The sequence below is a fragment of the Monodelphis domestica genome, chromosome 2 (genome assembly GCF_027887165.1).
Source record: "Monodelphis domestica isolate mMonDom1 chromosome 2, mMonDom1.pri, whole genome shotgun sequence".
Classification (NCBI taxonomy): Eukaryota; Metazoa; Chordata; class Mammalia; order Didelphimorphia; family Didelphidae; genus Monodelphis; species Monodelphis domestica.
The window spans coordinates 346,999,423-347,023,047 of record NC_077228.1 but is presented as its reverse complement, the minus strand read 5'-3'; the positions used below and the strand labels follow the sequence as shown (position 1 = coordinate 347,023,047).

At 37.3% G+C, this 23,625-nt stretch overlaps 1 protein-coding gene across 5 annotated transcripts in view; it reads left to right on the top strand.

The window, feature by feature from the left end:
* The window catches only part of BACH2 (BTB domain and CNC homolog 2), a 413,528-nt gene that overhangs the window by 276,836 nt on the left and 113,067 nt on the right, over window positions 1–23,625 (top strand). The window contains exon 4 of one of the 5 annotated variants that reach the window (XM_056818597.1): window positions 20,315–20,417. The exons of the other annotated variants lie outside the window; for them this stretch is intronic. The gene's annotated coding sequence lies outside the window, so the exon portion shown is untranslated. The remainder of the gene's footprint in view (window positions 1–20,314; window positions 20,418–23,625) is intronic. 5 annotated transcript variants of the gene reach the window in all.

The following is a 23,625-nucleotide window of genomic DNA, read 5'->3' as shown; positions in this document are numbered from 1 at the left end:
CTACATCTACTCTATAGAGAATCCAAATTATAAACCTGGACTTAGAATGCCCCTCTAGAGTCTTTTAAAAGTGCCCTTTTGTGCTTTCTCCTATCATGCTAGTTAAACTGATTTTCACGTGATGCTTAGATTATCAGTCAATCAAGAGTTTCTTAAATGTCTACAATGTCACAAACACCGAGATAGACTGGCACTAGAGAGATAAAAATGAAGCAGTCCCCCTGCCCCAAGAAGCTTTCATTCTGTCCAGGGAATCAACATGTACACATATAAATATACTATTCAAAACACAGAGAAAATTAAAAGTTACTTCATCAGGGAAGAATTAGCCTCTGGTAAGGGGAGAAGTACTCATGTAAGAGGAGGCTCTGAGATGAGTTTTGAAGGAATCTAGAGTGTCCAACAGGCAGAGGTGAGGAGGGGGTGCATTCTGGGCCTGGGGGCCAGCCTACACAAAGGCAAAGGAATGGAATGGAGTGTGTGAGGAAAACAATGCACGATAAAACTGGGCAGGTGGAGCCTGGTTATGGAGGGCTCTCAATGCCAAACAAAGGAGTGTGTGTTTGATCTTATAAACAGCAGGAAGCAGAGTAGTGGCATGGTGAGACTTGTGCCTTAGGAATATCATTTGGCAGCTCTCGGAAGAATGAGAGGGGAGACACTTGAGGCAAAGAGACCAATTAGGAGCAATCCAATTGTCCAGGTGAAAGATGAAGCCCATTATTGTAGTCACCTCCCATATAGGCTCCCCACCTCCAAGATTTCCCCCCTTCAATCTGTCCTGCACATTTCCACCAGACTAATCTTTCAGGTCTACTCTAATCATGTTTACGCTGTTGCTTTCTTTGCCTATCAAATTAAAACAAAGTCCTTAGCTTTCAAGATCTAAAATAGTCTGGCCCCAACCTTCCAGCTTCTGCTTAATAAAATGGCCATTTATTTTTATGTCCTTATCTGCCTTCTAGATTATTAATTCCATGAGGGTAGAATCCATGACTTTTATGACATAGTATCCCACCCAGCATATAGCATTCCACCTTGCACCTTTTAGGAATATTTGAAATATTTGTTGAATAAATGAGCAACTATAGCTATATCCCTAAGGTAATCTATAAACATTAAAATCCTTAAATGGCTGTACTACATGTGATACCCATCTCTTTTCTTTTTCTTGTTGCAGCACCACCCAAAATTATATGCATATCACTTAGCTTTTTAATTTGTTTTTTTCCAGCTACATTGTTTTGTCATGTTACCCCAGGAACATCCTGTTATTTGACATAACATAATATAATGTGATGTGATATTTCATGCTGCTTAGCAAAAATTAGAATGGTTGTTGGCTGCTTAGATTTTTCGCGGGTGGTAATTAGCAAGCAGATTCTCTCTCACACATACCCCAACAGGAAATTTTCAATGATCCATTAGCCTGAGCATAGTAGAAGGTTTTTCCAAATCCAGCTTCTCATTTAATTAATTACTTCCCCTGAATACTTGCCTTTGGGAGGAGAAGTTGAGGGAAGGAGGGAATCCTCAAAAGCACACAGTAAATTCAGATTCTCATTTCATGTTGAAGGAATCAGGCAAGCAGCTTTTGTTTTAGATCAGTGTCAAGCTGTGATCCAAGAACAGATTCACTGATAACTCTTGCTCCCTATGCATTGTTCAGTTTTCATTTCACTAAAATCACTAAGGAAGAGGAAAACACATGAAATAGTCCTCATTGAATCAGTGGGAGCTGGAATTCATTCAGATTTTGGCAGAATCATTTCTGCTTTCTATCCTTCCAAGGGAGATGTATGTTGAAATTTCCTTATCCTTTGCACTCTTCAGATATATGCATACTCTTTCCAGTTCTGATTACTGTAAGGCGAGAGCATCCCACGAGTGACCAAAGTGTACCAAATAAGATCTGTAGAAAAAGCCTAGAGGAATCAGAGAGAAGAAGGGGCTAAGAATTAACTGTCTTCAAGTACATAAAGGATTTTTGAAGAATTGGGTTTTGTTTTATTTTGTTTTCCTCTTATTAAGCAGAAAGTGTTAACTAGTTCTATTCCATAAAGACCAAACAAAGAGAAATAAGCCTACTTTTAAGGGTTTGATTGAGATTGGACATGGCATAACGAAAGGTGATAAAAACCTAAAAATGGCAACCAAGGAACTCTAAAATGTCTTCTAGAGAGAAAAGTCAACAGCCATTTTTTTCTAGATCACTTAGCCATCCTCCTGATGGAAAGGAGAGGCTGGACCAGATGGCCTCTTGATAGATAACCTTCAGCTCTGTGGCTCTATAAATTGACCATCCATTTTCATAACCATCAAAGACTGCTTTTTAAATCTGGCTTATTCAGTCACTTGTGGGCATTATTCCTGATTGCTCGTGATATTATTTTAAAGCCACTGTATCTCATGTTTTCTTGAGTGTATTGCCTTGAAGAAGAAATAGAATCTTCAAGATTTTATATTATCTAGACATCTAAGACCATGATCTTTCCGTGTTGTTTTTCCCATAAATAGATCTCACATGCCTCAAATATCCCCAACATCAAACTGAGCTAGTGATTTTGTAACTGTAGTTCTGTTCAGTGCAAATTCAAAAGCAACTTTAACTATTTCTATAGTGATTATTGTCTTTTCACTCTGATTTCTCAATGGTGAGGAGATGCATTCTCAGGCCTTCTGAGAGTTATCTATCCTCATGGCAAGCAAAGGTTTTAAGACTTTATTCGTCAGAAGATGAGGCAATAGTCATTCAGAAAGTATGTCTGCCAGGGGAATTTTTTAAATAATTAAAAGTGAAACTCAGAAACTGTAATGAATGAACAGCAGATTTTCAGAATTATCTTTTTGCACATTTCAGTTGTGTTTACCTCAGTCTGAAAATCCCAGCTATTGTTGTGTCCATTTAATTTTTTGCCCAAGCAGTATTTCATAGGAACTCCTATATAGCCCAGTGATTCCAAATGATCATGAACTCTTCTCCTGTTATAATAAACAACGCTCTCCTTTGTCCCTATTTGCTGTTTGAACAAGTATACAATGGCATACCATGTTAATATGCAGTCTTGGTCCCTAATGCAATTTGTGTTATCATATCACTACTTTATAAATAAAGCCACACTGAAGTTAAGTGATTTTTCTTTCTAGAGGTCATGCAAAAGTCAGCATTTTCCTAATGACTAGGCAAATGCCTTGTTTGCTTAACTTTTTTTGTTCAGGGAAGGAATATCTCTAATACAAGCAAAGATTTATAGAAAAAGAATCATTACCTCCTCTTGGGAGCTCAGAAATTAGCTTTCCTTTTGCACTTAGGAACACATAATCGTGATTCTTTTTTTTTTTTTTTTGCAATTGTGTTCTGTATAGAATACTGCTCCAAGTCATCACCTAGAGGTGGGGGGGGGGGGGGAATTATTACCAAGGGTTAGGGGAGAAGTAGAGAAAAGGAGATTGAAGAGGCACCAAAGAAAATTTTTGTCATTGCGATTTTTTTTTGAGAATGGGTTTGCCGATGACCAAAAATGAGATGTTGGTTGAGAGAAGGGTACCCAGGTGAGGCTGTCATGCACCACCTCTTGGTTTTCACAGATAGTGGAAAAGGAAACAGGGGCATGGAAACTACCTTTATTATCCCTAAATAGGTTTCCAACCTCTACTTGTAATCCATTTTTTGGCCCCTAATCATTTGCCCTGGCCTTTTTCACAGAATGTCGAAACTCAACTTGATCTAAAGGTCAAAATCTATGAAACAGAAGAGGGTTCAACCCTAACTTTTTTTTTACTAAGGCCTGTTCTGGTCTTCCATACTTAAATTAACTATGTTCAGCGTAACTGGGATTATTAGAATATTTATACAATATACTAAGATGCTGTGAAAATCAGGAGCACATAATCAAATATCTGTTTCTCTCCAGGCTTTTTCAGAGAATTTTTTAAAATACAACTCAAGGCTTGCATAAAGATTTCAGAGGAGTAGCCAAAAATCAAGAAATTGATTTGAGTTTGTCAACTTCTAGTATTTGAGTGATCAGTGTAGATAGGTCCACCTTCCAACTACACAGATGATAACTCTTCTTTGCCTCTTCAGAAGTACAGTGGCTAAAAATAGCCACATCCCCATAGCCAATAACTCTGAGCTTTTCTGAATTTGGCTAGGTTAATCATCAGATAAAAGACCTTTCTAATCTGGTTAAATTTGCCAAATCGTCAGACTCCCCAGGAATATGCTCTGAAAACCCACCACCATCATCTCCACACCACAGTGAATTCACCTGAAGAAAAATGGAAGTGACTTCTAGACATTTCTTGTCAGATCACACAAGGAGAAAACAAATGATTCTCTAGTTTGGTCCTGCTATCCCACTATGGTAAAGAAGAAGTTATCATTCAGTCATTTTTTAGTCATATCCAACTCTTTATGACCTTATTTGGGGTTTTCTTGGCAAGATACTGGAGCAATTTACTATTTCCTTCTCCAGATCATCTTACAGATGAGGAAACTGAGGTAAATGGGGTTACCATACCAGAATCACACAACAAACAAGTGGCTAAGGCCAAATTTGAGCTCAGAAACACTCTATCCCCTGTACCACCTAACTGCCCGGTGGTATAGAAGAAAGAGTACAGGATTTGGGATTAGAGGTCCTCAGTTTAATTCAAAGCTCCACTTAGTACTTGGGTGACCTTGGGTAAATCACTTTTTCTCTAAGGGCCTCTGTTTTCCCATCTTTAAAATTAGAGAGGATTAGTAAATGTCTCCCATGGCTCTAAATATATGACCCTGTGAACACACATAAAGTTGTGCTAACACTGGTTTTTAGTAACATTGAGAATTCCATATAGTAAGTTGATGGAGGATAGAGAGCAGCACTAGGTCTGAAATCAAGAATGCCTGAGTTCAAATATGACCTCAGACACCTAGATATGTGTCCCTAGGCATGTTCTTTAATCTCTACTGGGCTCGATTTCTTCATCTTTATAAAATAGAGTAATAACAACACTGACCCCCTACAATTGTGAAGATCAAATGAGATAATAGTTTTAAGTGCTTAGCACAGTGACTGATACATAGCAGGTGCTTAATAAATGCTTATCTCCTTCCTTCCTTCCCTGCCAAAATATCTTTCAACCAATCCCCCCCCCCCCCAAAAAAAAAGCCCTAGTGCCTACTTGAAGCCTTTGTTCTTCACTTGAGTTGTTTCCTATTGCAGAGCATCCAGAAAGCACTTTATACAAACAGTTCATTTATAAGGACCACTTTTGAGTGGGAATGTAAGGTAAATTGCTCCACCTAGCTGCTTCTGGAACATGAAGTAAAAGAGAAAGAGAAAGAAAAAGAATTTTTGTAAACTTGTAGCCCAACATTTAGATAGATGTGGAGCATCACAATTAGAGGGATTTTCAGCATCTAACTCCTGAATCCATTCCCCAGCCTAGCCCACCCTCCTACCTTCCCCTCCCACACACACACACACACACACACACACACACACACACTTTTCCTGTAGGAAGATGAGTCATACCTCCCTCAACTATGGGCAGTAGATTTGGGGTGTTTTTTATTTTAAGAATCAATTTCTACAAACTCAATGGATAGTTGTCACCTCTAACTGGATCTTAATAGATTCCTAGGGAAGAAATAGTTAGCTCCTTTCACCATCTGCTTTCTAGGATTTCACAGGATTGTTTCTTTGTTGTCTTCTAGCCCACCGGTATACAAATATACCCTTATCAGTGAAAAACTATTGAGTGTGCTCTCATAGTGTGTGCATTTCTTATTTAGAAAGTGTATATTACTAGAGTACTAATAACAACATTCCTTTAAACATGTACAAAAATAGACATTTTTAAAAGTATGAGATAAAAAAGAAGTAATATGTGTTCCTAGAGTTGAATAGACATGTGGAATGAAGAGTGAAGAATTGAGGATTACTCTAAGGTTGAATACCTGGGTGACTAGGAGGACAAGGATGTCACTGACAAAAAGGGGATTTGAGAAGAGTTGACATGGGGGAAAAGTTATTGAGGTCTATTCTGGACATGTTGATTCTACAGAACATTCCATTCAAAAAAGTGTCCTATAGATGATCATAGAGAGATAGAACTCAAGAAAGGGACAAGGAATATTTTAAATCTAGATCTAGATATCATATTGCAGATATAGAAATATACCACGTATTACTATATACATGTAGTTATGTGTGTGTGTGTGTGTGTGTGTGTGTGTGTGTGTGTGTGTGTCTCCTTGGGAGTCATCTTCATAGAAATGATAAAACCATGGTTCACCAACTTCCAAAGTTATGGAGAGATTAAGTTGGGGGGAGACCCAAGAAAGAGCCTTGGGACATATTCAGGACATACTATGGATAATTTTCCAGCAAAGGAGACTGAGGAGGGAGTCCGACAGACAGAGAACCAAAAGAGATAAGAGTGACAGATCCAGAGAAGAGAGAGCATCCAGGAGGTTAGGGTGTTCAAACATTGCCTGCGAAGTCAAGGAGGTAAGACAGAAGACGTCATCGACTGTAGCAATGAGTAGATCTGGAGAGAAGCCTTTTTCCATTGAAATTTTCCCCAATGGCTCCTGCATAGCTGCTGCTGAGGATACCTGGGTATAAGCTAGATCAATTCTCTGAGTAACCAAGACCTGCTCCAAAGGAAAGGAGGAGATGTGGAGCGAGCATACATGGAACCTCAGGGTAGTGTTTGAAAAACAGGGAACAGATGTGATGGTGATGTGGGAAAGCCTCACAATTCTTGTCTATCTAGGGAAGGCTGAGATGTGTCCCATCTCCCCTTCCTCTCATTAACTGGTCTTACACCCCGTAGGGGCAGTTCGCATCCCCTTACTTTAGAAACTTCTGCTCAGGCAATCACTTCCCCTCCTTCCCTTTCACAGCCCTTCCAACATCCGCTAAGCATAAACCTCAGGGTCTGTCTGACGACTTGGTTTGTAAAAATCTCTGCATTTTAGGATTATTAACACATCCAAGCCACCCTATCCATCCTAGTCCTATTATTATAGCAGTTAAAGTGTGAAGGCAAATTTTAAGTCCTTACAGTCTGAAATTTAGCTGCCCAGGAATTTAGCTTGCATTTATAACTTTGTTGCTATGGTAATAACTGCCCCTGCAACACTGTTTCCCCTAAAGTCAGGTCTTTGGAGAACTAATTAATATAGGTGAGATATGGCTATAGTTTACTGAGTAAGAATGTGGAAAAGAGAAAAAAGTATTCATCTTCCTATAGAGTTGAGTTTCAATTTTAAAATGAGCCAACAGATGGTATATGATTCTAGCATGCTTTATGCAATTCAATGGATCTGTCTAGCTTGGATGCTTAAATTCTCTCCTGCAGTGCAGAGCTCAATCCAAGCAGAGCTCCTTATCCTGTAGGACTCTTGGCCTCCCATAAATTCACTCCATGGGATCCACAGGGCAGAGTCGGGGCCTTCCTCCGAGGCAATTGGTACATGGACATCATTGCAGGATTTGGGCTGTTAGCCCATTCTCACTACACGAATAGCCCACCTCCTTTTCTAGCGCTGAAGTTCTTGGGTGATGCCCTGCTTCTTGCATACAATTCATTGGGTCATGTATTACGTCTTGTTTCTATCCACTGTCCATTTCTCCATTGTCCTCCTATATTTCATATTCTAGAGGAATGTTTCTCAGAGTATGGTTACCAGAACTGTAGGGGAGTCCCTGAGATCCTCTTAGGATTCCTCAGGGTCAAAACATTATCAGAATAAAACAAAGATGTCTTAATTTCTAATACAGTAAATATGAATAGATATAACCCAAACAGAAGTTATGAAGGGGGTCCTCAATAATTTTTGAGATTGTAAAAGAGTCATAAGACCAAAAAGTTTGACCCTAACCCAGTGGTGTCTAGGTCAGACATTCTTGATCCATTGTTTTTTTCCCTCTTTTGTGGATTATTGAACAAAATGTTCTATGTGTTCTTTGTAGTAATTGTAGATCCCATTTCATAAGATTTATAATGACCCAAGACTGGGGCAATGCCATCCACAGAGAGGACCTCACTGTTTATAGGAAATTCTCCTTCCCTCTGGCTATTTGTTGGAATACACTAAGGCAGTGACAGATCCCTTTGGCAAGCATGTATCTCTTTTATCACTCATTTGATATTAATAATGAGAAGATCATAAAACAACTATTTCTATTGTCTCCTGATATCCAGGGCCATCTACTGGACTGGCTGCCTTATTCAGGGACCAGAGACTGACCCCATAGATTTTAACTCTTTCATCTACAAAATTTTCCCACCTGGCCCACTATTTCAGTCTTGGCCATGTTCCAGTTTACTCTTCAGCCATCTCTTTACCATTTGGGTCTTTGGAAGGAGGGATATCCTGTCTCCTGAACTCTAAACAAATCAACTCTCCAAGAGCTTTTCCAAGAAGTATACCAATCCCAAGGCCCTGGATTAAAAGAAATTAGGAAGCTTTTGAATACCAAAGTCCAGAATTGAGAAAATCTCTGACAACGGTCAGTCTCCTTTATTTTTTACTTATGGTGCCAAAGAAGACTGAGCCACTTGTGTCAGGAGAAGAGGAAACCCTGTCATAGGAGAGCACATGGTTCCTGATTCAGCCCTTTCTTTTCTATACTTTCCAAGTCAGAAACGTGGGAATGCCAGTGTAGCTTTGGAATCATTAGTCACAGCCAACACTCCCTCGAGTATGGTTGAAAGGTACCACACCCGGGACAAAGAGCACGAGACAGGAGAAGACAGACTGAAAGTGAAGCGAGCAAGCTTGGTTGAGGAGAGATAAAGACACAGTGGCAGGGGAAATTTCTTTCGGGTTCCAAGTCAAATAGGAACAGGCAGTGGAGACAAGGATCTGCATCCTGAGAGTGACAGTAGATCAAGGTTCAGGACTGGGGCTGATTCACAGGGCAAGGAGCAAGGGAAACTGCTAGGAGAAATTGGTGGTTGGTTAAGATTCAGCTTCCCTGAGAGCCAGTATTTGGGGTTTGGAGAGGGGGCGAGTTATTGTTAGGTTTGTGAGAGGGGTTTGAGCTTCTTCAAAGACTTTTTTATATGGTTGGGAAGACTACTCTATTTCTTACTGACCCAAGATACCCATTCTAGTACCTGCAAACCAGCACTGTGTCCTCTCTCATCCATTAGAATGTAAGTTTCTTGTGAACAGGAACTATCTTTGCTTTTGTCTTTGTATAGCCAACACATACAGTATATAGAAAGCTTTTAATGAATGCTTTTTTATCTATTTACATCATTCATGATTCAATCTTTCAAGGAACCATTTACTGGGTATCATGGAATGACTTATTTTTTCTATTTAGATTTTTTTTTCTTTTTTACTATTAACAAGTACAGTGGAATCTTTCTCTAAATAACTAAAAAGGAATGTTCTTCTCTAGAAAATACTTTGCAAAAAACCATTCTGCATTTTTTTATCAAGGATTCCCTCCACACATATTTAGATTATCCTCATAAAGATTTTATAGAGATAAAAAGGTTATCACGGTCCTTATTACATACAAGCCATTACCTGTAAATCAATTGTAAAGGTCTATAACCTTTTTCTGACCATTATGTACCAGAGTAGGTGTGATGCTCAAGGAAATCTTAGGAGAAAACTATTTCTATGTGTTCTAGATAATATTAAGTAAAAAGTAAGTGGTCCCATATGTTTCATCTGTAATGATAATTGTGTTAGAAGAATTCTGGACTTTGAGTCTGGAGAGAAACAAGTATTTGAAGTTCACCTCTGACACCAACTTTGTGACCGTGGAGATTCACTTAATTTCTCTAAGCTTCCAGGGTTTTTTGGGTTGTTTATTTTGTTTTGGGTTTGTTTGTAAAATGGGATTAATTATATCTATATGTGGTATTTACTTCTGAGGATTGTTGTGAAGCACAACTGCAACTGTGAATATAAAATACTTTTCAAACCATAAAGCATCATCTGTATGATATGACAGTTTTATTTTTAATAACAATAAATAATAAAAATAATCTTTAAAAGGACATATGGTATGTGGACCAAAACCTTTTTTTCTAAATGGAAAATTAATATTCAAAACTTTGAATAGCAGAAATAATGACACGCCAGTTAGTTATTTCATTTATTCAGATCACTACTTGTTTAGCTGGATCATTCAGTGACCAATGACCTCAGAGGCCTCTGATTTCCAGAATAGAATACATGAGGGGGCATAATATTTTCTCTGGCCCATCATAGGCTATCATAGTACATCTAAATGCCAGAGGGCATCTCTTAGTTTAAGATGCAGTTTGGTTTGGTCAGACTTTCTGCTTCTGGTCATATTTTCAGATTCAATGAAACTTTTAAGATACCTGTTAATTGATTTCTTTGGGATTTAGTTGATATCTTGAAGGCACCATGCCAGACTGAGAGAAGAGTAGAGTACCCTTGCCTATCCTAGTATCACTTTTATCCTAATTCTTTTTTTTTTTAAACCCTTACCTTCCATCTTGGAGTCAATACTGTGTATTGGCTCCAAGGCAGAAGAGTGGTAAGGGCTAGGCAATGGGGGTCAAGTGACTTGCCCAGGATCACACAGCTGGGAAGTGCTGAGGCCAGATTTGAACCTAGGACCTCCCGTCTCTAGGCCTGGCTCTCAATCCACTGAGCTACCCAGCTGCCCCCTTATCCTAATTCTTATAAATCTGACTTGAAAAAAGACATCCACAGCAAGCCACCAGTAAAGATGTGTATATATCTAAGTATATACATGTCTACATATACACATAGATGATTTCACATGTGTTGTATGCATATTTACAATGTATTATGTATGCATATATATACATAAATCTATACATGTATACATACATTATGTGTGTGTTTATTTGTTTGAGTCTTTGAGTTCTTTTCTGAGGCAGCTGAATCCCTATATATTTACTGTCCAGATAGAAGAATATGGTTAAGAGGTAAGCCAGAGAAAAAAAGTAGTAGACTATAGTATTATGTTCCCAATAGTTCTTCATGCTCAAAAGGTGTATTTATTGACCCTTCCAGCCCAAATGCAGCCCTCAGTAAATATTTCCTGATTTGTACTTGTATATTTGTGATCTGGATTTGACAGATCCTAGAGCAATTGCAAAAGTCTCCTGAGGTTCCCCCAGATATTAAGACCTCTCTACTTTAGACTAGGGTTTCCTATTCTAGAGATCAGAAAGCACTGGGGAGTTCTAGAGGAATATGGAGGATTATAGGATAGTAAAGTCTATATAGGTAAGAATCTAGGCAAGAAGTCTAATACAAGTAAGAGTGATAATTAAAATTTAGCAATTACTTATGAAAGAACTTTTAGCTATTAAAACTCAAATTTAATAATATTTAATATTTTAAAATAAAAAAACAGAATAGAACCCTAAAAAAGCAAGAGTCTATTCTATAATTGTAATGACTAACCTTGGCCCTGTAGGACAAATGGAGAATGCATTCTCTCACTTTCTTTGAAAAAATGGGAAATAAGGGTACATGCACTAAGTGGTTTTGCTTAAATAGTTTTCTTTGTTATTCGAGAAGGCTGTTGGTGGCAGGGGCAAGGTTATAAATGGAAATGACAGTGATATAAAAACTAAAAGCATAAATAAACATTAAAAGCTAGTGTTCTGTTTTTAAATCTAGTGGTTTTTAAAACAGAAAATAAGTGAAAATCCAATTACTTGGAAGAAGGGTAATCTTAGAAAGTGTCAGTACAGTAGGAAAAAAAATGTTATTCATTAGTATTATTTGCTCCTTATTTTTACTGTTACAATTTAGTGTCTTGAGTGTAGTTTTTGTTTTTCATTTCTTTGGGTCATTGAAACTGTTTTTGTCAGACATTCGAATAATTTAAAATAACCATAAGAATTTGTTGGACACAGTGACCTGATTTTGACTTCTGAGAAACTCAAGTCAATGACCCCAAATTCTATGAAACCTAGACGAGGCTTATGGCAAGTTTATTTTTATTTTACCTATGGAAAGCTGGCTGCTTCTTTCTTCAACAGAGATGACATCTTGTGCAGAAAATACAGATGCTGAATTTGTAATCTTTTTTTCCCTTTATTAACATGCAACACATTACATATGTCTATCTTTTTTTCCTTCTGGAAAGATTTGCTCTTGCCCTCTGTATTGTATCAGTCACAGAAACATAACATAGTAAGAGGGTGTTTACCACAGAGAAATATTTCGTTACAGATTTCCTTGAAATAGGTCAGTACACCTTTTCTTACCCCCACAGATAAGTACAACTTGTCCCAGTATGTTCCTCAATCTCCTTTATCAACTAAATTAGGCTGGGATATAGGCTCGCTCTTGAGAATTGGAAGATGCTGGCTACATTTGCTACCTAGGCAAGAAAGAATTCATTTCTGTGCCCTCTTTAATCTGTGAGTGTCTTGTCGGTGGCTTCTCTTCTCACTCTTGAGAATTACATATTTTAAATGATAAATAATTAGTTATCCATTTAGATCAGCATAATTCAGAGCCAGATTTAGGTGAACTGCTTAACTTCCTCCTCTGAGAAGTAAGCCCACTCATTTCTATAAAGTTGTGACAATTCTTTAATTCATTTCTGCTTACCAATATTTTGTGATTATTATCTGCTATTAATTTTATGGTCTTTCTGTGTTATATCAGGAGGTATATCAAGCTGTACATAGCCATTTTTTTTTTCATTTCAAACCTGCTTTCAGTACTTAAACCCAAGAAGGAATTTTGATATTTTAGTTGTGTCTTGACTCTTTGTGACCCCATTGGGGATTTTTTTGGCAATGATTTACAATTTTATTCCCCATTTCATTTTACAGATAAGGAAACTGAGGCAAACAGGGTTAAATGATTTGCCCAGGATCACAAAAAGTGTCTTGAGGCCACATTTGAACTCAGGAAGATGAGTCTTCCTGACTCCAGACCTGCATTCCATGCATTAGACTACCTCTCTTCCTAAGAAGGAATTAGGAAATCCTATATTTTATGTCAAAAAAAATATTAATCTTCTTAAAGCAAAGGATAATTTTTTTAAGTGCTAGATTTTAATGTCATAGGACTTGAGTACAAATCACAACTCTATTATTTCCTACCTTCATAACTTTATTGGTAAGTCACTTCACTTCTCATGGCTTTATCTTCATTTGTAAAATAATGAATGGGGCTGGACTAGATGAGCTCTAAAGTCACTTTCAGATGTAATTCCAGTATCTTATTTTTTTTAATATAGAGTATCATCAGTGTACATAGCACCAATTTCTTTGCCTTATTACATTTATAGTAAACAAGGTGAAACTAGTATAAATGCATTCTCCTTTAAGAAAACATAAAAATCCAAACTTGAAGCATATAATTTAAGGAATGATTATTGATGACAAGAATATTCTCTTTTACAAAAAGTTTCATTGAAGATTCCTTTTTAAAATAACCTCTACTGCATCTAAAATATCAGTTTTAGGAAGGACGTTGATAAACTGTAAATTGTGCAGCCAGGATGATGCAGAGCTTTGATTCCATGTCATTGGAAGATTGCATAAAGCAACTGGGGATATTTAGCCTGGGGTAAACTTTGGGGGGGGGGGATACCTTAGTCCTCTTCAGGTTATCATGTAAGAAAGGGTATAAATTTATGTTTCACCCCATAGGGTAGACCCAGGAGCAATGGAAGGAGGTTGCAAAGAGGCCAGTTTATGCTGGATATCAGGAAAAAATAACAAATAGAGCTGCCCAAAAGTAAACTGGGCTATTTCCACAAGTGGTGGGTTTCTTCTCATGGAGGTCTTCAAGCAGAGCTTCTGAAAGATCATTTGTCAGTTGCATTTTAGTAAATATTATTTTCATGTATAGGTTGAACTTGATCTCTGAGGTCCCTTACAACTCTGTCATTTGCTACAACTAATTTACCAAAATTTAATTCTCCTCAGCTTTTTAAACATTTATACTTTCCATAAAACAAGTACTGCCTATTAAGAGATCTGTCCAAGTAATATTCCCAAATAAAAAAAATATCCTCTCAGGAAGGAAGACAAAATGGAGTTTTCTTTTTTTTTTTTAATGTATGATGCCGTAGTTTTTTTTAATAAAATAGACATATTCAGATATATCCCCTCCCACTCACTTCCACTGAGCCTTCCTTTGTAACATGGCTAAAGAAAACTGACATCACAACTTAGCCTAACAGTAGATGAAGCATTACACAGCTGTATCCCCCCAATTCTCCAATGAAAGGCATACACTGTGTTCCTTTTTTTTTATTATGTTGGTTTCATCTTTATCATTCTTTTTTTAATATAAGTGTTCTTTTTATGATGAATTTAACAAAAAATATGGGTATATATGTGTGTGTATATATATATATATATTTGTATATACATATATATATATACATATATGGAATGTCCCATACCCCTACTCTAATTAAGGTAACTAACCAGACTACACTGATCCCTTTACTGAGTAAAATAGGTATGAACAATCCTATTTATCTCTTGAATCAGTCAAGCAAAGACATAAACTAAGTGGGAATAACTTAGCTAATCACATTGAGAAGGAAAGAAGTATTTTAAGCCATTGGATAAAATCAGATGATAAAATGTATTGAGTTTGCTTTAAATAATTAGACACACATCTGGTCTACATATATAGACGGAGATTCCAGCAAAAGCATCCCAATGGCTGTTTAAGGAATTAAGCTTTGGAAGCATGTAAGAAGGCAGAACCAATTTGCCTATACCAGAAGGGGGGGGGGAAGGAAAGGGAAGAGTCCAAGTAGAGAACTCCCTTCCCATATATTTTACTATGTCATCAGAGAGACTTAATTAGTAATAGACCACATAAGAGAGGGTTAGGGAGCCACAGTTTTCATATTTACAAAATAGAAATGATCACTAATATTTCTTTCATTTGGAATGAGGGGCAGGGAAGTTGTCTAGAACTGTCATTTCATTAGTGTTGGAAAATCTAGTATAAAAACTACTTCCATTGATGAGAGAGTGTACTTGATGATCTCATGGAATAGCTTAGATCAGTGAGAGATTGAGGGAATTGTCTGTGGACTCAAACTAAGCCCAAAGCTTGGCTTTCCCAACTTCTAAGCTAGACCTCTGTTTACAATGCTACACTGTGTCTTCACAAATATTAACATTTATATATTAAAACATTCTGTATATATTATCTCTCATGATCCTCACAGCAACCCTGTGAGGTAAATACTACATGCATTATTTGCCCTGTTTTACAAAGGTGGAATCTAAGACTCAGAGAGTAAATGTTCATGATCCATACAAATAGTAAATGTTGGATGCCGAATTCAAACACAAGTCTCTTCAGGGTTCTTTTTCCAGTCCACCTTTCCTATTATCCTTATCCTTACAAAATTACCCTCAAAGTATTTCAAAGAAAGTTACGTTGCAAACCTTCAGGGGCCGCACAACATTTATTGTTTATTGTTGTTTTATGTTGTTGTAAAACTATACGAAAATAGCAGCACATTTTGTGGCAACAAAGAAATAGAAACAAAATAGATGCCTGTCATTTAAGGTATAGTTGAACATATTTGGTACAAAAATTGTTAAGAACCATTAATGCACATTGATGATAATAATTGGGCAACATGAAGAATTTAGTGAAGGTTAGAACCAGAAACACAATATGCACCATAACTAACTATGTAAATGTAAAGAAGAAAAATAATACGTTTAAAATCTCCCTTGTAGGATGATGGAGAAAGTACTTTGCAAACATTTAAGTGCTTCACAGAATTCATTGTTATTGTGAAGATGCTTGACAGTAACATGCCTCATATTTGAATCTCATGTAATTATAATGATCTAGTTTGGCCTCAAAAAAAGATGAAAAGGTGTATCTCCCCTTCTTTTCAGAAAGAGAAAACATGGTTGTGGAACATTGCACATGTCATAAAATTAATCAATATCTTGGTTAGTTTTTCTGAAACCTTTTTTCTGTTCTTTTTTATTCTTTTAGTTCTTTGGGTAGAGGAGGAGTGATACAAAAACAAAGAACTATCAATGAAATATTTAAAATATGTGAAAGGAAATAAACAAGGTACTTTTCAATTGCTTGTGTGGTACCTTTGACAACTTTATGGTATATTATTGCTTAGTTCTTCCTTTAAAACTTATGGATTAAAAAACTTTCAAACATCACCAAAATAATTTTCATCTGAAGGCATTCATTTCTCATATTTACTCCTGTAATTCTCATTGGCTATGGATGTGCATTTTATTTCTTTATAGAGAAGTCAGAAAGTTTACAGGTGAGTAACAAGTTAGGTGTGGAATGTCTTCTTCCCTTTGAGTTTTGCATCTAAATCTCTCTTCAGGTATTTCATCTTATGTATGTGAGATCCAGTAGCATGTTCTTTTCCTAGTTTACAGAAGTGATGGCAATTTCTCCTTGTTAGTTTCCATTAGATTCTCCTTTCATGGAGAGCTATTACAAATTGTTCTGCTCTTATCTGTTACTCTACTATTATTGATTGTCATGCTATTCTGTTTCAAAATTGAACTGATGAAAACAAATTGCATTAATGACACAGGGCTGGAAATGATATGATACACTAGCATAGGGATGACCAGAATTCAAATACTTATTTTTCCCCAAGAGAGAAAAGATATTAGCAGGGTAGGTTTGGTACCCTTCTTCTAGATCATTATAGGAAGTGTAAAATGGTAGGGATGGTGAATTTGCCTGACTGATTTTTGAGATTATTTCTAAATCCAAAGTTCTATGTTTCTAGAGGCCTCTTGAAGGCAGAGACTGATAATTCATGGAGCATTTGAAAGGGAAGTGGTTAAAAAAAGTGGGGAGGAGGGAAGCAAATTTACATTTCAGCATGGCATCATACATTGTGGTCCTCTGCCAACCGCCTACATGTGGCACAGGAAGAGAGCTGATTAGGCACCATCGTAAAACAATGCTCTACTTTATGAGCATGTTTGTGACTCAAGGAAAACCTGTTTTGTTTATCCTTGAATATGTAAAGACATGGAATCTTAGACTTTTTTATTTTAACCTTAACCTTGGTATCTTTGTGATCCCCACTTTTAAAAAATCTTGGGTTCAAATATCCTATGTACTGTCATATTCCTCCTCTTCCAATATTTCTTAGATGGGATAGTAGAAAAAGCACTGTCCTTGGAGTCAGGAAACTCAAATTCTAGTTCCTGATTCTGTTGTTGGGTAATTCAGATTGAGTTCAGTTCAATAAACATTTATTAAGCATCTGCTATGTGCCAGACACTATGCTAAGCAATGAGGATACAAAAAGAGACAAGTCACTTAGCCTTTATGGGCATCAGTTTCCTCTTTTGTAAAAATCACAGAAGTAGAGCCAGTTGTGAATCTTGAAATTTCTCAGACTTTTGAATGTTAAAAAATTCCCCATTGGGGAATTCTCCATTGGGACAATTCCCTATTGGGACCATTACCCATTTGGACAGTGAGAACTCTACTTAGATCAAAAATGTGAAGACCTCTACTCCACCCGTACTTAAGCCTGCTTTAGGGGAGAAAACTCCTTGCTGAACAATGAAAAATACTTAAACCCATACTTAAGCCATGCCTATTTTTAGAATTAATACAAAGGGGTGCTAAGTACCTGTAAAGGTCAGGCAACTTGTAAACTTACATGGGACAAAGAGGTGAGAAACTTACTCAGAGATTCTAGCCTACTCAGGTGTGGATTACTAAAAGGATTAGTCTACTCAGGTGTGAATTCAGAATGGGCTGTCCTTTGGAAAACATCTACTGTGATTGGTAGAACTTAGGGGAGGTGACATGGGAGAAAACCCCCTATATAAGAAAAAAGACAGTCTGTTGAAAGAGGAGTCTCTTAAAAAACAGTCTATAAGGAGGCTGTTAGAAGGAGAGTGCTCTAAGGAGGCTCTTGGAAGAGGCTCTTGAGGAAAGTCAGAAGAATCTCTCTCTGGAGAAGGATGGTTGGCTAAACTAGTGTCTATATCCTTGCTTGGACAGATCTTGTGGTGAGTGATTAAGGACTGACTGATCTTTTCTTTTAGGACTTGGGCCTGGGTTGGCCAGGGCTGCCCTGGGCCGGTCTATCCTTTTATCATCATTCCTTTTTTCCTCTCTTTCTCTCTTTCTTTAATTCCTCATTGTATTATTAATTAAAGTCTCTATAAAACCCAGTTGACTTGGGTATATTCATAATTGGGAATATTTCCCTGGTGACCACCTTATATTTGATTTTAAAACAAAACACTGTAGTGAAAACATATTTTCTGAGGTCAAAATTTACTCACCCACTCTTATATCTACTACAATTTATATCTTCCACTAATTTTAACTCACTACAGTTTATGACCTCAACCATTTTAATTATTACAGTTTATGGTTCCCACTATTTTAACTCTTACACAGTCTATCTTTAAGGACTCTGCAGTTCCTATTTGATTGTGACAAAGCTGAGTTGCATAAATCCTCTCCTTAGCAGTTCCCTCCAGGACAGCCAGTTGTCAAGGTACAGATCCTAAACTTTTTTTTTTTTTAACCCTTACCTTCCATCTTGGAGTCAATACTGTGTTTTGGCTCCAAGGCAGAAGTGTGGTAAGAGCTAGGCAATGGAGGTCAAGTGACTTGCCCAGGGTCACACAGCTGGGAAGTGTCTGAGGCCAGATTTGAACCTAGGACCTCCCATCTCTAGGGCTAGCTCTCAATCCACTGAGCTACCCAGCTGCCCCCCAGATCCTAAACTTAAATCATGGCCCTCAAGCTAAGAAAGGGTCTCAGATGCCAAAATGAAACACCAATGTTATAGCTGACAATTCGTTTAAATGAAGTTATAATATTTTGGTCCCAGTGAGTTTCCCATCTTATTTGTTAACCTATGTGGTTAATTTGTAAATGTGGATAGTTTGCCTAATGCTTATCTCACTCTGGAGATAAATTTCAAGGTATTGTACAACCAGTTCCTTGCAGAAATCTCAAAGGAAAAGAATAGAGCAAACAACATATTTTTCACCACATAGGACTGTAACTTCTGTTCAGTTAGGTGTATTCTCAGGTAAAGATCCTTATTGAAATATTGACTGAAGGAAGAAATTATGAATTTCTAGGCAGGTTTGATTTTAATAGAATAGTGGCAAAGCATACTAAGTAATCATGGTGCCATAAATCCATTTTTTCCCAGAGAATAAGAGGATATAACTCCATTTTCCATTTAGTATCTGTCTATATGGACATTAGCCCTATTTATAATTACTGGGTAGGTATGTGTACAGACTTATATCTTATTTTAAATACATCATATAGGCATCTATTAAATATTATGTTTATATGTTTGTCTCAAATACATTTAGACACATCTCTATTTTTTTAAGCACCAAACATAACATGGATAGCAAGGGTATTTAAACCATGTGAGAACCTAATTGAGAAAGACTTGACTTAACAGTGTACCTTGTAGGTAGATGGGAATGCATGGTGAAGCCATCTGATTTGGTCCATTATTGTATTTTCAATTATCTTTGGTGCTCAAAGAAAAAGACATTAATATAGCTGGGGATGACATAGCAAATTACCACAGCTCTCTAACCTTTTAAATTGCTAACACTGTTGTAATCTGTAATTATAGAAATCAGTGTGAGAATTGTGGCACTGCATAATTATCTTTCCTGATACTTTATTGCTGAATGAATTATTAATCAGAATCAGTCTTGTATAGTATTTGCAGCAACTCAGAAGAATAATGTATAATTAAATTTCATTATTCCTATTTTTGTGCTGGTGTTTTATGATGTTGTAATTGATAATTAATTGGTTAAAAACTCACACAATGCTTGGGTGTTTCAGGTGGCTAAGAATGTTCAGTATGCTGAGTTTATTAACTAAATACAGTAATGATCTTGCTGAAGGGTACCATAGAGTAGAGTCCACTATATATCATTTGAGTTGCTGAAACTAGTACATTAATTATTAAGCTTTTTATGTTTTCTAAAACATGGCAGCCACAATGAATGCATACAAATCATTAAAAGATCATAATAATGGATTTTTAAGCTGTTAGATTCCAAGAAATCAGTCCATTCCACTGGAAGTAACCAGCTAACACATTAAATTAGTATGTACCCACTATTATTAGTATATAATACCCAATTGAAATAGCCAGTGGTCTTATAGAAAAATATCTTTTTAAAAAAGATATTAACTGTATTACACTCTGAAAAACCATTTTCTCCTTTGCCATCAAAGACACTAACGTCTCTTTAAAGAAAAAGTCTAGCCTAATCCGCTTTTCCAATTGTTTAAAGTAATGAATGGTTCTCCTCCACACAGACACACAAGATTGAAAACCTGAAAGGATTATGAACTTTTCCTTGACTAGCATTCTAACTACGTGTTCCTGGTGTGAGTCCCTTTGGTATCTCTGGCAGCCAAGGTAACCAGAAAAATCTCACAATACAAGAATGCCTTTCTCCCCATCTGAAAGCTATTGAAAAGCAACATTTTATATGAATTTCAGCTGTGCCATTTGATTAGATAAAACCGGAGATGCTTCTCTCTCTGGTTTTCAAGTGTCTCCCCCTTCAGAATTATTCAGGATTTTCTTTACAGTTGAACATCTCTTTGAATCTTTGTATTAATTCCAAAACATAAACTGTGAACGGAAAGTTGAAATAGCTTGTACTCTTTCTTTTTTTTTTTTACCAGCTGATTTCTTTTACCAGCTATTTCCCTGAGCTGATCAGAAAAACATTCATGAGGGATTTTTCCTATGGAATACTTTGCAAACTTACCTCCACATTTCTAAGAAAGCCACCTGTGATTTTATTTTTGCATGGTTTATGTTGGCACTGATGTTTGACAGTTCTTAGATTATAAATTATTAAAGAGGAAACTGTAATCAGAGGACTGTAGATAGAACTAAATCAAGGTCTTTCTAGCACCTAAAGCAAAGATACTGAGTTTACCCATAGTCCTGACTTTTCCTACTTGTATGACTTTGAACTAAACATTTGCATTTAATTCAACAAACTTGTCAGCACCTAGAACAGTGCCTGCTATGTCTAAAGCACTGTGCTGCTCAGGGATCCAGGAGAAAAGGAGCTGCCCTCCATGGGAAGGGTTAGGGGACAGGCCAGCTATAAATCGTGCACAAGTAATTATGCCAGATAGAATATGATAAAGGTCACTTTCATCTGGGGAAATCAGGAAGGCCTTCATCAAGGAAATAATACCTGAGCTGGGCCTTTTAAGAAAAGAGCTTTCAGCTGGCACAATGGAGACAAAGTATGCTGGGAGGATAGGAAATGGCCTACATAAATGCAGAAGTAAGGAAAATATTTCTCGCAGAAAAGATTGGGGACCAGCCACTCATTGATTTTTTTAAAAGGGGGATTAATGAGTTCGAAATAAGGAATGTTGAAGCCAGATTATAGAAAGTTTTAAATCCCAGGTTAAAAAATAATGTATTTATCCTCTAAGCAATGGAAAGCCATTGGCACTTTTTTATTGGGGGGGTGGGGGCTTTGAATTAGAGGAAAAAATAAAGACATTTTCCTTCTCTTTCCTCCTTTATAGACTTTGGATAAAAGCAATATGAGCATTGAGAAGGATTTGTGTAAAGGTCTTTTATCCATCCTCTACCCCTACTAAATTGTGAGTTGATTAATGATAGAGTAGGCTACGTGATTTTTCAGCATCTCACTATTACTTGCATATAGGGAGAACCTCCAAAATGTTTGAGAATATTTGAGAATTGAATTGAAGGATGTTCATCAGCAGATACACCTCGGGCTCTATTCACAACTTGGAGTCAGACTGGCTTAATGGTAGCCCAAAGCTTTGGTGTTCGTAGCCACTGACCCTGCATGGTGATAGAAGTCTGTATTTACTGAATCTCATCATGGAAGGGACTCCAGAATCCTTCTAGTTAAACCCAAACTTGAACAGAAATCTCATCGACGGTCAGCTGCCGTTGATGTTTAGTCATTTCAGGCGTGTCCCTGTCCTTCTTTGGGGCTTTTCTGAAGGAGTCCTGGAAAGGCAGGTTGTAGTCATGTTGCCTTTGTTGCTTGTGTCTGACTCTCTGTGACCCGGATGGAGTTTTCTTGCAAAGACACTGGAGTGGTTTGCCATTTCCTTCACCTAGGTGTCACAGTGGATTGAGTGCCAGGCCTGAAGTCAGAAAGACCTGGGTTCAAATCTGGACTCAAATCCTTCCCAACTCAATGACCCTTGGACAAGTCACTTAATCCCAACGGCCTGACTTGGCACATTTCTGTCTTAGAATGGATACTAAGAAGCTAGGGTTTAATTTTTTTTATTCTGGAAAAGGATCCACAGACTTCTCCAGATTTCCAGAGGGGATCTATGACATTAAAAAAAGGTTGAGGACCCCTAATCTAAGACTGTAAGTTACGTAACAAGTGAACTGATATTCCTTGATAGGAGTTTGTTGCAGAAACTCCCTCACCGAGGAACTCACAAGTCCAAACCAGGAACTTTCGCATTACATCAGTTTATCATGAGGTCTTTACCACCCCTTCATCCTTACTATTGGCCTCTGAGACCAAACAGATTACATCTTCTCCCTCTTCCATGAAATATCCCTTTGAATACTTTTTTTAAATGCTCACTTTATGTCTTAGAATTGATAATATTGATTCCAAAGCAGAAGAGCGGTAAGGGTTAGGTAAGGAGGTTAAGTGACTTGCCCAGGGTCACTAGGAAGTGTCTGATGCCCGGACATCCCATCTCCATATCTGGATCTCAATCTGCTGAGCCCCTCCCTAGTCTTTATACAACCTAAGATCTCAGTGTTATTTAGATGACCTGCTGACCAAAAATTAATAAGTAATCAACATTCTGGCAAATTAAACTAAAAGCCTAGGAACTCGAGGGTGAAACAAATCATGTAATATTAGAGGACCAGAAAGTCTTCATTGTCTCAAGACATTTAAATGCATGCTTCAAGCACTGTGCAGATCCTGTGGATTAAAAATATGCTTTGAGGCAGCAAGATGACACAGTGGGTAGAGTGCCAGGCATGGAGTTGGGAGGTCCTGGGTTCAAATATGGCCTCAGACACTCCCTAGCTGTGTGACTCTGGACAAGTCTCTTAAACCCTATTTGCCTAGCCCTTGTCCATCTATCTTAAAGTTGTCCCTGCTGGTGAAAAGCTCAAAAAGTTATAGGAATGAAGCCTATTCTAAATCCTCAGAAATATAAAATCTCTCATTGTAACCTAACTTTTTTTCTATAGATTTTGTTCCTTTGCCTATGTGAACTATAATCATCCCCTTCTCACACTGGAATTGCATCAGGTTGTCTTGGAGATCCAGAGAGTCCATTCAATTGAACAAAAACTTATTAAGTTCCTGATATGTGCTAGATCCTGAGACCTCCTACTGAAGGAATACAATATGTACAAAGATGCAAGAATAAAAAGATAAGTCAGTAAGGAGGAAGTGCATTAGCAACTAGTGGCCCCTAAATCGACCCATGAAGGAGAGCCAAGAACCAAGAATCGGAAATGAGGAGCATGCATTCCAGGCAGGCAGCAGAGCCCAGCGACTAGAGATGGAATCCGTACTTATGCCTGAACATAGAATTCAAGATGGAAAGTCATAGGAAATGAATCCCAA